Below are 15,333 nucleotides of genomic sequence, written 5' to 3'. Positions count from 1 at the left end.
CCAATATATGTCTTACTGCTCTGCCACCACAGAAAAAAAAAAATCACTACTTCACTTAAATTTGAGGTCTGCATTGAATTCTGCTCCTTGGGAATATTGTGGATGTACTTAAGACTGGACTTTTGGGACTCCACCTCCTGGCCATGTAAGTGTGAAAAATAGCCCGTCCTGAGCTGTGAAAATGCATCCTGGAAACCAAATATTCAGAAACAATCTATTCCACCAGTTCTTCCTCATTTACTTTATTCAACTTTGACTAAACTCACAATTTGCTTCCAGATGTTTTCCAGAAGTCTGATGAATCATATCAACCTATTTCTAGCTTAACATTTATTGAGACTGACTTTTCCTGATGACCTATCCAAAGTGAGTATTATTAACTTCTGCAGATTAAAATTTAAGTTGAGAATAAAAAAATCACACATTATCATTAAATTTCATTGCACTAAACACCGAACCAATGAAGATGATCAGGGCAGCCAGGGGTTTCCAGTCCTTAGACTAGAACATGCTTTCTGAAATCTGTACCTTATTAGTGGTCTAATATGCAGTATGAAAATAATCTACTGTGTGAGGCAAGAAATAGAAGGAAAGGGGTGCATTTTATGCAAATGAACTCAGAAAGTGTTCAGGACTAGTGACTTTTAAGTGTTTAGGAAGCTAAGAGATTCTTGTAGTCAGAAAGACTTTTTCTGTGCCTCTTGGTGGAGAAAACATTGATTGACTGGATTTGACATAGACCTTTGCAAGTCAAGTAGGTCCAAAATTACCCGTAAGCTAGAACGAACACCCTCTGTGAACAAAGGTAAAACATGCGGGTGCAGATTGGAAAATGGAAAGCCGTCTTTAAAATGTGGCCATGATCAGGGTTTTGAAGAACAAAATCTGTCCTACAGGAGGCTAAGTTAGTTCTGTTTGGTTACATTTCAATCAATTGTTTCTTACTACTTTTTTCAGAGACCTTTTTCAAAATGCCAAGCTGCTGGTATCCCTCCTGCCTACGACTCTGCTTGGGCAGTCTGAGCTGCCTCCTCTAGTTTTCCTTTCAGTTTTTGCTACCAAGATTATAGAAGGCCTTGAGTAAGGACTGTAAATGCATAGTTTTATAGGCCTCCGCTGAGAGCAAGAGGAGGCATTGTTCTTCCAGTAGCCGTTCCATAACACACATTTTGTACTTCAAAACCATATTTTTGTTTTCTTATTTTATTTGAAAATTATTCTGCACACTTCACTCTGTCCCTTCATTTGTTCTCTTAAATTCATTGGCAAAGTGATCGCTCTGGTTGTTCTGTATCTATACTGTATTTTCAACAGTCAGCAGCTTCTTTTAACCCCTCATAACCTAATTTTGCTAAGTTAGAACTCTTTAGAACTCATTTTGTGAAATATAGTTCAGGTTTATTTGGTTATTTTGCTGTGTGTATTAATTGACAAAACTGACAGACCAAAAAAAGAATTGGAATAAAGGAGAAAGAGAAAACTGAGAGGAAGGCTGAAAGCTCAAAACATAGTTTCATCACTTTAAGACTAACCTATATTTCAGTCCACCAATTTCTTAATTCAACCTTAGGTCAAAACCTAACTTTTACTACATTAATTGAAGCACAGTTTTGTTTAATTCAAACTCTGACTCTGTTTACAGTTTCTACAGTGTGAAAGGGAAACATTTTTTTCTCCTCTTACACACTTACGACTTGATTTTCATAGGTCCTGAGCTCTCTTGAATTCAACTGCAGTTCTTGGAATGTTTGGGCTACTAGATATTTTACCAATAAATAACCTAATCCTTTTCAGAGCTGCACATGACCTATGAAATATTTTATGGCATCAGTACTACTTTTAAAGTTAAACCAGTGCAGAAAAATGCTTTCAGCTTTCCTTCATGTAATCAGAGCTTAAGGGAAAAAGCATCACTAGCTTTATTTATGGCTTAAATGCTTTAACTTTGCTTTAATAAAATCAGTATCCAAAATATGCAAGTTTTGTAATTTGAATGACAGAAGGTTTCTATATGCCAATTCCATTCTCATTCCACCAGATTTTCTTAGAGGGAGTAGCTTCCTTACGTCAGGATTATGTGACAGAGCTAGAGCTATGTTCAGGAGCAGATTTTTTGTTTCCCTTCTCTATGAAATTTCTTAGCAGTTTTAGCTTTATTTAACATTACTCTTGTCCCAGGTTTCAGTTATCTTGATGCTCACAGTACTTTTTCCCTCTGAGCATACAGCTTGAGCCTGAATCAGATGACAGAATGGTTGGACAAGGTTGTCCTGTCCAGTAATGTTTGTTCTGCTCTGGGCATTGCAAAGGGAGAGGCTGCAGCTGCCATAGACCTGCCTGGTAAATCCACACTTGCTTATTCAATAGCCCTCAGGAATGTAAGAACTTTTCTTACTGCATAAAACTTCAGAAGATCAGGTAGAAGGTTTTTATTAAGATAGGTTAAGGACCACTTTGAGATCAGCTCAGCTCTTCTCTGCTTTTCAATGCTTCATGTCTTATGTTTAATTATTGTTTTCCACTGAAGAATTAAAGATTGATTTTGGTGCAGCATCTTCTAGAACCATTAGTTTCAGTCTGTTTCAACTAATGAAACAATTAGTTTCAGCCTTCAAAACCATCAGTTTTGGTCTCTCTGAATATGTGCATTGAAGCTGGGCTTCATTTAGGATTTGCATTTCCTGGGAAGAAAAATAATTAAGTCTTGCATGAAGGGGTGGGGGGGAGATAAAGCAACCAGAACATTTCTACTCTGCATTTTTTCCAGTTGGTGATAAGCTTGACTGTACCTCTCCCCCACCCATGCAAACATAGAGCTTTGTTTCTGTAGGTCACAAATGGCACGATTTTGCCTGCCTGCTAGTTTGGGTGAAGTAAAGCAGTGGGGCTTTGCAGAATGGGACAGCTGGATGAAATGCTTCTTGCTCTCTTGATTCTTTCTTTCTCTTTCAAAGTGAGTTGCACTAGTCCTTGTGGGAAGGAAGGAGAAGATGGTGGTTTTGCACAAACATTCTCAGTGACTGTTCTTTTCTTTGGCAATCTTGGAATTTCCCCAAAGGCTTTTGTTTCTTGCAGCTCCTCTGATATACTTTTTTCTTTAATTTCAATTTTGGGGCTTCAGTCTCTGAGCCCCAACCAAACTTGGTTGCTCTCTTTCAGTAATACAATGGAAAACTAACCTTTGACCCACCCAGACCCTTTGGAACGTCAGGGCTGTAATAAACTACAAAAAGATGTGGAGGTATGGCTGCTGCTTTCCTCTGGTAGATGGGTTTTATCAGAAAAAGTAGTGCTGATTTGTATCACTCAGCCACACCAGGGTTATACAAAGAGCAGCAAAGCCCCAGGAGCATAACAGTCGGTCTGCTCTTAACCTCAACCTTTATCTCTCACAGCCAGCTTCCTTCCCACACCACAAGCACCATGTGTTATTTTACACTGAAGCAACACTCAGCAACTGAGGTCTGTCTGCCCAAAGAATGGAAAGGGAAAAGGAAGATGACATGAACACAAGATGGGTGGGCAGTATGAGGGCTAATAATTATGGAGGAATTCTCTTATACACTAATGCCAATCTACTATCTGTCACAGTGCGTGCTCTTTGAGGTGGTCCAGATGGGGTTTTCATCAGTGATTTCTTTTTGTCTCAAGCTATTATCTTCACCTCTAGGTGATGAGAAGCGAATTTGACTAACTACTGCTGAATGAAATGAGAGAAAGCTGAAGGAATCAAAGGGTGATAGCACCTGCTTCAATCTGCCGGAAGGCACCCATGACTAAAACCAGTGCCCCCCCACGCCCCAAGGGGATATATTCATCACAGCAGAGATGGTGAAAGCTCCCATAAGGTTCCATCACCAAAAAGTCACATCACCCCACGTCTGATTTGAAATTTATTGAACCCCGTGAATAAGTAGGGAAACTGATTGTACTTTTTTATGCATTTCCTGTAAACCACCTCTAAGGTGGTTCCCACCTCTAAGGGGGGAAGACTTGTGCTTACTGGGAGTTCACCAGGAGTGAGGCCTTCTAAAGCCTTTGGCGGCGGGAAAATCTCTGAGCATATGTGCCTGGAGAACAAAAAGAAAACAAAGAAAAATCTAAGCCCCAAGGGTAAAAGTCTGTCTAAGAATGTGTTGGCATTCACTATTTAATTCCTAACAAACAGGACAGATATTTGGTTGTTGAGGGTTTCATGACCAATATGTGCAGAAATCAGAATGGTATTTCTTACTTTTCATCTCCCTGATCTGCAACATAAAATGATAAGTCATTTATAAACATGAGGTGGGGTAGGCAAAAAAAAAAAAAGAAAAACAAAAAAAAACAAAAAACCCCACACCAAACCAACAGACAGCTGCACAGACCAGCAGCTGTGACACACACAGGAAATTTGGATGGAAAGAACCATTAGTGCATTGAGACCATCTCCTCGCCTGTTAGCAGGGCCAGCCCCCTTTTAGCAGACTTTGAAAAAGCAGCTTCTTCATGACTGATGTGTGTAACTTTAAGATTTTTTAAGATTAAGATCTCTCAGGGAAAAAGACTTTTCAGACATCAGTCTCTTCCTCACCTTTTCTAATATGAACTTGTGTCCATCCTGCAACAGAAACAGGCCTATCCTCTTTGTTTAAAAGACCTGTCTGTCACGCTACCATTTTGCTCGGTATTATCCAAAGAACAACTGTTCCTTTGTTTTTCTACGGGAGGTTCAATTACATGACAAAGCCCATTTTAGGATAGGCATATGAAGACTAGGAACAGCTAATTTGAAGCCAATTTGTTGAGTGGTGAATGTGTGTCTTAAATGTTAGAAGAAATAAATAGCAGGCAAGACTGTACATGCCTCTTGGCCAAAATGCACATCTCCCATCAAGCCTCAAATATTATAGTTTTCCTTTGCAGACCATCTGCTTATCCTGTCAGTCCCTTAGGAATGAAGAGTATTAAATGGTTGATAAACACAAGTTCAAATTTTAGAGACTTTGTAACAAGTCTGTTCTTGGGTCATGCTGATTTCCTGCTGATAATCTGACGAATTTCAAATTAATCATGAGGAGAAAATGCAAAGTAAATGTTCCATGTGTAACTGGATAAATTTCATGGCCATTCAGTGTCCAAGAATATTCTATCCGAAACTAAAAACTTTTATTTTATCCTATTACAAACTACTAAAGATTCTCAATGGAAGTTTTTTGAAGAGCCACAGCTGGAAAACTACTAATTTTGTTGACAAAATAAGAGCCTTGAAATCTTGTCTGGTTCTTAAGCCCAGTCTATCATCTTCCCTATCTTGCCAAACATAGAAAGCCATGTGTTTTCTGTCAAAGTTCCCCAGCAAACCAAATGGAAAACAAAGAGCTATAAGTAACTCCTCCCCAATATGAAAGGTGACTAATCTGCTGCTTCCAATATCATCCTCCAAGCCCCAAAAATTTTCCTTTTCCTTCACCTGTTTTTGTATTAAAGCCACATTGCTGTGCTCTTTTCCTGACCACCTCTCTCTTGAGATCTCATCCTACTACATTTGTTTTTCCCTTTCAATCCTCAAATACTTGCAAAAATGTCACTTTAATTTCTTGTAACCTCCAAATTACTTTTGTGGAAGGGTAGATTTCATAAAAGAAAATGGAATTGCAAATGCTAATGTAGGAGGCTGTGATCCACTGTTTGGGGTCTGGCTTGTAATCTAGGATATTGGGTTAATTTTCTGGCTCCTTGACTCATTAGCCAGCCACTTGCACTCTCTGTGCCTTTATTTTGCCTGTCAGTCATGGGGGTGTACATGCTCAGTGCTTGTCTGAAGTAAAATACTGTGTCTAAAGGAGAGTAGAAAGTTTTCATATATGGTGATTAAAAAAAAAAAAAAAGGCAATATAAGCTCTAAATGTTACTATCACAAAGAAAAGTCAGATGAAACTGTGCTACAGAGGTTAAAATCCATACAGGTCTGTGAAAAAAAAATACAGGGAAGGATTTCCTCCCACTATCACTGCTGTCACTCACTCTTTATCAGTTCTGGGTCATAAACCAACCACTCGGTCTTGAATCTGCCCTACATTTAATGGAAATATGGTGCCAAAAGTGGTGTTTTTGTTATAGCCCACGTTGTAGCACAGGTGTTTGTAGCACAGGTGTTTATAGCACAGGTCTATAAACCTTCACAGAATAGTGGTAGAACAGGAAGTTTTCTCATTAGAATTGGGATGGATATGTTTGAAACTATGAGATACATATAGGGAAGTTTATGCAGAGCTTTAAGGTCTGTTTTTAACTAACCACTTAGTAATGACGATGTAAGTATTTTAAATTTTGTACTATACTTTAGTGTGCTATGAGCCAAACAATGACAGCTGAATTGAGCAAGGGAGATTATTTCACTTGTTGTTAAAAAAGAAATTTTTCACATGACCTAAGGTACACAGCTAATCTAAGTCACTAGCTGTCTTTTTTTAACTTATCTTCTTTTCTTTCCAATAATTTCTTCTATAGGTTCTGTCATTCACTTGTTGCATTTGATTTTAAGTTAGGTTACAAGATTCTTCTTGCGAATGTATCGTTTCATCCAAATGTTGCTCTCACCTACTGCTAAAATAATAATAGGAACAACAACAATTTTGTAACGTGTTGAAAAGCAAATCAATTATTTTTGTTGGCTACAGTATTTCATGATTCCAGAGTAGTTTGTTATTTTGAATTTATTATGTATTTTTATAATCTTAGGGTGAGTCATAGTTAGTGGGGAAGACTGACAGTAAATGAAGAACTGAAATCTTTATTGCTTTTCCATATTTTCTTTTTGAGTACGGCTTTGGCTGTTTGTTAGCTGGCTGTAAAAAAAGAATTTTGAAGAGAACAGCAGAAGAACAGTATTCCAGTGAAGGAAATTACAGCTTTCTTTTAATTCGTGAATTAAATTACTTCTTTTCATTTGTGAATTTTCCAAGATTTTTCTAAGTGATGTCACAGTTTTAAGTTGAATTTCTGTGAGATATCTAGAGGTATCTTTTCCTGACAAATCCATTTAGACAGTCAAAGCCTGAAAGTTTCCCCTGCATACTTTAGCAAATCTATATGAAGTCTATGTATTTGTTGAAAGTAGGAATGTTAAATCTCACTGGGCTGTGAAAAATATGGCTTTGAAAAGCATTCATCTGCACATGAAAATTTTAAATGCTTATGACTTTATACATAGAGAATTTTTATCATTATGTTATATTTTTGATGGCTTGATAGCAATCTTTTCCTTTCCTTGTGTTTTGCCAGGCCTCTCAGGCTTCCTCTTTGACATAACTTACCCTCGTTCCCTGTATATTTTTTATATTTCATTTTTCTGTAAGTTCTTGTCTCTGGGCATCAATATCTCCCTGACTATCACCATGGCTCCCCCCGCCCCTTTCTTCTCTTTTCTGTGTCCTGTGTCTTTCTATGCTGTCTAATGCTTTCCAAGTTGTTCTATTCCAAGTGTCCCTTTCCAGGTACAGCACCATTTTATTTCCTTAACACTCTGGTTTGTTAGGAATCCAGTTACAGTGCTGAAAAGGCAAACTATAGTTCAGCTCCTTCTACAGGCTTAGGAATAAAGCCTGTTGTAACTAAGCACCCTAGCAAAATATTTCTGCAGTGCAAATAAGCCCTCTGTGTGGGAGGACAACTTTTCAAATGTGCAGTGTATCATCTGAAAAATTCCCTTGGGGCTCTGACCTTGTAGGCAAATCTCTTAGAAACTGGTTCCAAATGGCTTTTCATGGTGAACTGTCCAGACACTGTCTGCTCAGCAAGGCTATCTTTTAGCAGGCCAGAATCAAATCTTGGCTCTATCTGTACTTGCATTTTATCCTAGCCTGAATGAGGAGAACTCAGCCTGCTTCACCCGAAGTGCCAGTGCAGGAGGAGCTAGGACAGAAATCAGTGACTCCATTTTGACACAGGCAGGAAACAATGAGAAGGAGAGGGCCTTGTTTCTACGGCATAAAGAACATTTTTGTGACTCCTGTATCATGATTCAGCAGCTTTGATGTCAATTTACAGTAGCAAAGGAGACGGGAGATGGTCTGTGTGGGAAGGAGTGTTGACAAAAGCATCGTGTACAACTTCCTCTGGGCTCCTCAGCTGTGTTATCAGGGGTGGGCAGCTGTGTAGGACAAGCCCAGCATTAGGGGAGCAGAGCCCCAGACTGAGGGCTGCTGAGAAGAGGTCTGTAGCAATAGCAAGAAATGAGGGTGGTAGATAAGCTTTCAAACTCAGGTTCTGTGATCTTTATAGGGCCACTGGCTCTGCCAACCAGCAGATGCATTTGCTCAGTGTAAGTAAATCCCTGTGCTGGAAAAAGACATGCTGTGCACTCTTCAGAGCGTATCCCATTTCTGACAGTGCAAAATTTGTGAAGCTCAAAAATACACGATGAACCTAAAAATGCCATGGTTTGTTAAAACATTTTTAGATCCTGGCAATATTAATTTGGGGTTCTCTTTTTTTGTGTTCAGATTTTTCGATTTTGTCAGCCTCATCTTTTCAAATTTTTCAATCTGCTTGATAAAAACCTGCTGAAAGAAAGAGAAACTGAGGCTCCCCGGGACCTCTCAGTAGGCTGACAGGTTTGGCTTCTGAGAACACAAAAAAAAAGATAAAATACAAAACAGTGTGAAGTTGTGGTGAGAAAAAGGATTTGGCAGCACCGATTCCCACAACTTTTCTCAGCTGTCTTTCCTCTATCACCATTGTATCTGATACCATCCACGTCCAGCTACACTAAGATCAGTTTTCTCGACCTCATCTTTGAGACGTCATGCCTTCAACCCAATTTTCTCCCCCAAAGACTCACTTCCAGTTGGTCTCTACACAACTTTTCTTGCCCCAGGCTGCTTGTTTCCTTCTTCTAATAATTCCTTTTGATGTCTCTGCTAAATTTACTTCTGCCTACACCTTTTCATCATTGATCATAGCACCAGGAAACCATTGCTACATACTGGATTGATCATCTTGGCTGGTGTGTGAATTGTTCTGTTTAACCAAAACTTCAGGTTTCTCAGATTACTGGTGACAATGAATGTTAGCTGAGCTTCAATGGCAATCCTTTTTGCTATTCTTGTTCTGAATCCTCCTCCATAAAAATGTCTGCCACTGAGACTCAGTGTTGCCTGTGGCACTCCCACTATTGCTCCAGTCCTCGGCTTCCTTACCAACTAGAAAAGAAAAAAAAAGGGCTTCCCCCACCTACTTTAAAATACCTCAGATGAACTTTGCTATCAATTGCACTTTTTTTAGTGTCAGCTTTATACAACTCTGTCACCTTAGACAAACACAGATGGAAAACCCCTGATCTCATAATTTTCTTCCATCTTTGAGGACATATTCCATAATGCAGCATGTCAGACTGAAACATAGCAGGAGATGCTCTCCTTGGTCTTCTTACAGAACGGTTTGTACCAACCTACTGAGTAGCTTTGTATTTTACCCAAATGGAGACTGCATAGATTCATCAAGAGTCTGGAAGGAGACTGTAAACTACTGACCTCTAACACTGTTGTGGCCACCTCATTAGAAGAAAACTGGACTAGGCAGTAATACCTGGACTTAGAATTTGAATGGTGGATACCAATAATGGATCCTCCTGCATTTAAGCAGCTGGAGAATTTATTTCTGTCTCTGCTGGCTTGATGTGGGCGTTGCTCTGAATCACGGTATTACTGCCTTGGAGATCCTTTTGCACTCCATGAACGCCTTCATTATAGGGACCTAGTACTTAACCCCTTCTGCACACCATGCCTTAGAGTGTAAACACTACTGTTATGGCTACTCCACTTACAGGGTCCATAGCACCATCCAGTCTGGAGCTTGCAGCACTCAGCATGAGTGACAGCACAGGTCTCACTACTGGCAGTAGCTGAGAGTGTGAATCTTGGCACCAGCATTCAGAATATGGACCTCACTAGGGAGGGATGTAGATCCCTGTGCAGAGAAAGAAAGTGTGAACATTGGTTGTGAAGTGACCGTATGCCTGCAACACTGATATCGAAACATCCATACTGAACTGCTGCAGCCTGACCTCTGTCAACTGTAGGGCAGGAACCATTGCTTGAGCTGTACCCTGGAGACATGAAGAATAGGTTGTAGAAATCAGGGTTTTCATTACTAGGCACTGAGGAATTTAAGAAAACTCTCTTTCATGGTCAGAACCCAGCATTAACTACATTTAAATATAAGATAAGGACTGTGTATCAAACACATAACATAGTGATACCCAGCTTGGCAGGGTAATATTGTGGCCTCATTATTTAAGTCTGAAAGCTCAGCAAAGAACAAACCCATGCCGGTCTTTTGCTAGAGGTCTAGACTCTGCTACACCTTCCAGCACCATTCATTGTTTGCGGTCATGTAGATTTCCCTTCCTTTTCTCACTTACATTTGTTAAGACTAGGTAGAGCACCTTTTCAAGATGAATCTGCGTTCTAACTTCTGTAAATCCTCTATGGTTCATCTGCCACATTTCACTCATCTGCCCCAACCAGCTCTCTGGCTATATCTTTCCCAGACCACACCCATCTTTTTAGTTCTTTCTCCACCATAACACTGAAATCTGCCCAGATTAAATAGCACTCACCAGGCAGTCCATTTATTCCTGACAAACACTAGTAAAGTGCAGTGGATCAGACTAAGCTCCCAGCTGGAAGTCATGCATCTGTGCATGGAGGCAGGCATAAAGGAGTCACTGGGGCTAGCAGACAAACTTGTGGTGCACACAGAGTTAATATGCTGACAGAAACACTGAGGCTTACATCTGAAAAACCAAATATAAAAATAATATGATGAGTAAGACTAAAATTCCCTGTTCTAAGCTTCCATGGGGCCAGCTCCCCTCCCCCCCAATCAGGGCTCAGCAGTCACTTCTCCTTTTCTGCTGTGCCTTGCAGAAATGTGTCCTGGGATGAGTCAGAGCAGGACTTCCAGGCAGTAGAGTTACTGCATTTGCCTCACACTAAACAGCAGGCAAAAATGCCTACTGCTGGGGCTCGCAGCTCCTTTCTCACACTTAGAGGGCTCTCCCTCTGAATCACTTGTTACCCCTTGATACTGCTATTTTTCTGAAGCGTAGGATTATAGAAAATATTAGGTTGGAAAGGACCTCTGGAGGTCACTCAGTCTAGTCTCCTGCTCAAAGCTTCACAATTAGATCAGGTTGCTCAAGGTTGAGGCCAACTAAACTTTTGAAAATCTCCCAGAGATACCACAGCAACTTTGGAGCACCTTGCCAGTGCCTGACCACCTTCATTGGGAAGAACTTTTAAAAGTCTTCCTGCCCTATCCACATTCTGTCAGTTCGGTCTATCTCTGTTTCTCTCCTCGCCTGTGCCCCATCTGTCAGCGCTTAACGTCAAGTCTTACACATGTGGGCCCTCCAGAGATGGTTTTATGCTCCCTCCTCAGAAATTTTGCTGAGGCACTGGTACTTTCTCTTTGCAGTCAGGCCACTTTCAGGGCACCATTCATGTCCCACCCTTTTCAAAAGTTAGATTCTGACTGTACAATAAGAAAAAAAATATGTTTAAGAATGTCCTGGGGACAGAGTGCAAAGAGCACTATTAGATGTGAGGAAGCATGAATTTACTAAGCTGCCCTGTTCCCTTTATTATTAAGTTTTATGGCGGAAATTCAGCTGCCAAAGTGTCTTCCTAGGAAAGAACGCCCCTCCCCACGGTGGCTTGGGAGCCAGGCTCCTCCGGAGGGTCCCTGCCTTCAGCCAGAGCAGATGTTTGCCAGGCTTTCATGAGACACTCGAGGCCTAAAACCCACTGAGGCTGCGCCTGGCTAAAGAAAGCTCTCGGAAGGTTTAGCACCATCCCTGGGCTTGGGGTGTTCCCACCCTGCCAGCACACCTCCTCATCTTCTCGGGGAGAGGCGACCAGCCGTACGACCATACCAGCCTCGTTCCCCAAGCCTGACTGCACGCAAAGCCCGGGTGCCACACTGAGCTGTAAGCTGCAATGGAAAAAAAAGTCAGTACCAAACTCTCGCTGTAAGGTACCACGTAGCTCCCTGCAGCATTTGGGTATTTTACAAAGGCCACTCATGTAGTGTTACGCTTGGGTTTAATGGCTTGTGTCCAGTAGCTGTGTGAAAGATCAGATCTAATCTACCTGGTTATATCTTCTTCCCTGCCCTGACACTGGTGAAATCCCCCATTTCCCCACTGAAAGACGCTTTAGCTCAAACCCCGGCGGGGAAAGGGGAAGCTGGTCCGGGCCCAAGGATCTCGTTTTGCAGGCAGGTAGCAACCCCGTGCGGTGTCTCTGCAGAAATACAGCTTTAACAGCACCACTGCTTTTCCCAGCACGGCATCAAGCTGCTCCCGAGCAGCCGTGAGCTACAGACTCCAGAAACCTCACGAACCAATTAGGCGTGTGAGAATAATCGATTTGCCATTTTTCCTTTTCCATTTATTCAATCTTTTTTTCTTTTCAACCTGAATGCTCTAAACGCACTTTTCAGATTGGTGACCCAGCCAATAATGTACTCTGTCAATCAAAGGAGGACTTAAAAAAATAATAATAAAAAAATCAAAAGCAGTGCTTTTAATATCAATATCTTTGCAGCATTTGTCATTAATTGGCTAATACTTTTGAGTGACTGAGTTTTTCAGTAAATAAATTATTTGCCCCAAAAATGTGCCAAGTTCCACAGATATCTGTTGGCTTTTGCAGATACCCAATGCGCCAGCCTTCGGGGCTGGGCACAAGGTGTACCCCATGCCTCTGTTTTCATGGGTGACAGTGGCTCTAATGGGTCTACCGAATTTTTTTTCTGGAAAGCTGCTCTGGTTCCATCATTGCTGCACTGAGGCAAGAAAGACACGAGAGACCACAAAGATTGTAAATGAGGGTAAGCACTGGAGACACCCAGGCAAAGATGTTAGAGAGGCAAGAATGTCAGTTACAAGTCAAAAAGAACTGGATGGTGACTGGTTTTGTTAGTCTGCCTTTAAAAGAAGTGATGGGTTTTTTTCTCCTCAGCTGCAGAAATAATTCAGTAAAGAATACGGAAACCTGAACGTCGTTTTTAGAGAAATCGGGTTGAAGCGGCTCTGTGGCTTGAGGGAGGCAGGATAAGGTTCCAGATCCCTGCTCCAGTCATCTAGTTGCTATTGTGACAAAATGCCAGCTTTTGGACCCAGCCTGCTGGACTCTGATTTTGCCATACTGATCCCTACGCTGTCACTGGAAATTCACCATACAGCCACGAACTGTGGAAAAGCTCCATTTGACACACAGTGTATCGGCAGCTGCCACCTGATGACACGAGCTACTGAGTGCACATTTCGCCCAGAATTCTTTCTGTGTTGGCTTACGGCGGGATGTCACAAAAACTGAAAGCCTTGGAGGGAAATCCTACATCACTGAAGTCAAAAGCAAACTCCCACTTACTTCTCTGAGACCGTGATACCACTGTTGATCACATTAGTCCAAAATTCTCAGTGAGGCTTGGTTTACCTGGGGACGTGGCTGTTGTAACTGTGATAATCAAAGGTATGACCCACCAGCACAGGGATCCATGCCACTGGAGCAATGCTCAGGAAGGCTGATGATAGCTATTCCGGCAGTAGGAAGATGGCTGTGAAACACAAGGACCATAAATCTTACAGCTTCAGAACAAAATGCAAAATACTTTTTCTTTAAAAATTCACTTTCAGAATTCAGCTTCCTATAGAAACATTCTGCTTGCAAGTGAGAAAGATGTAACTTTTCTTAAACTGCATTTGCAGTGCAGTAGCACATAGGATTGTGTTCCTGTTAGACAAATGCAGAAAGAGCAGCTAAAACGGTGCAGGCGACTGTGGCTGGCTTAATTCCTAACCCCTGCTCCAGGGCACGACATTGGCTTGATGTAACAAGGCTAGGGCGAAACTGTAGAAAGAAGTGTCAGCATCAGCGGTGTCTCTTTGGGGAATGGGATTCATTCAGAAAACTGGAGTGAGAAACCAGTTCCGTGTCTCAGGGAGAATGAGATGGAACTAAAAGGTACCTCAGTACCTTTTAGAAAGTATCTGTATTGGAAGCCATATAGCCCCAAGCTGGCTCAGCTTGTATAAAAGTAAATTGTTGTTCACCTCTGACGTAGTTTCCTGAGCACAGGCAGTTTCTGCAAATCTCTGTAAGAACTATGTATATTCTTCACTGCTAATAGTGGGGCTATTAGTGCCTACAGAGCTCTGAGGTTACAAAGTGTCCTCGTGAAGGTTATAATGAACCTGTAAGGAGGAGGCAAATACATTTACGACTTTTAAAAAAACATTTGAAGGCTAAGTCCTAGAGGAGGCTGCCATACTTTCTTCTGCTCTAACAACTTCCAGAAATTCTGCTCAAAACCAGGTTTCTGCTATGCTCGCCTTTACATGTCTGTAGCCAAAAGAATTTATAACCCAACTGATGTTTTTTTTTTTTAAAAAAAATCTCAATCAGCATATATTAGAAAGACAGGTCTTCCCCATCGTGCCTACTTCTGTCCCACCACCCAGAAGCCCGAGCCGGGGATATGTAAAAGCACCTCACTGTACGAGATACCCTGGACTGAGCACTGGTGAAGCAGCATCTCAAATCCTGTGTTCAGGTTTGGGCCCCTCGGGACAAGAAGGCCCTTGAGGTGCTGGAGCGTGTCCAGAGAAGGGCAGCGGGGCTGGGGCAGGGTCTGGAGAACAAGTGTGCTGGGGGGCGGCTGAGGGGGTTTAGCCTGGAGAAGAGGAGGCCGAGGGGAGCCCTTCTCGCTCTCTGCAGCTGCCTGAGAGGGGCTGGAGTGAGGGGGGGGCTGGTCTCTGCTCCCAGGTCACTAGTGATAGGATAAAAGGAAATGGCCTCAAGTTGTGTCAGGGGAGGTTTAGGTTGGATATTAGGAAAATGTCTTTCCTGAGAGAGTGGTCAGGTCCTGGCACAGGCTGCCCAGAGAGGTGGGGGAGTCACCATCCCTGGGGGGGGTCAAAAAATGTCTAGATGTGGCACTTGGGGCCATGGTTCAGGACGCCTTGCGGTGTTGGGTTGGGGGTTGGACTTGATGATCCCAGAGGTCTTTTCCAACCTTAATGATTCTGTTATTCCATGAGACGGGAGCCGTACAGGGCTGCTGCCAGGGACTCCGCTCCCACCGGGGTAGGGCGCGCCCCTCGGGGGCTCCCCGAGGCACGGCGGGGCTGGGGCCGCCTCCCCCGGCCGGGGCAGGGCGAGTGCCGCCACCGTCCCGCTCAGCCGGGCCCGGGGCCGCCCCGCACCGCGGGGGCGCGGGGGACGGGAAGGGGCCCCGGTGCCCGCCCCGCTCCGCCCCCCCCCAGTGGCGGCGGCCGGAAGC

The 15,333-nt window shown here is 42.5% G+C and overlaps 1 long non-coding RNA gene across 2 annotated transcripts; it reads right to left on the bottom strand.

Moving 5' to 3' along the window:
- Positions 1 to 1,408: 1,408 nt before the first annotated feature.
- Positions 1,409 to 15,203, bottom strand: LOC142062672 (uncharacterized). 2 transcript variants are annotated; one of them, XR_012662533.1, is made up of 5 exons: positions 15,067 to 15,203; positions 13,488 to 13,608; positions 9,809 to 9,951; positions 4,004 to 4,070; positions 1,409 to 2,681 (listed from the first exon to the last, which is right to left on the bottom strand). It is a non-coding gene; the product is annotated as an uncharacterized LOC142062672 (long non-coding RNA). The 2 variants fall into 2 exon arrangements; XR_012662534.1 differs by lacking the exons at positions 13,488 to 13,608; positions 15,067 to 15,203 and adding an exon at positions 10,604 to 10,955 and having other exon boundaries at positions 1,409 to 4,070.
- Positions 15,204 to 15,333: the final 130 nt, after the last annotated feature.

This window comes from Phalacrocorax aristotelis, chromosome 10 (assembly GCF_949628215.1).
Source record: "Phalacrocorax aristotelis chromosome 10, bGulAri2.1, whole genome shotgun sequence".
NCBI classification, from domain to species: domain Eukaryota; kingdom Metazoa; phylum Chordata; class Aves; order Suliformes; family Phalacrocoracidae; genus Phalacrocorax; species Phalacrocorax aristotelis.
This window is presented reverse-complemented; position numbering and strand designations above follow the sequence as displayed.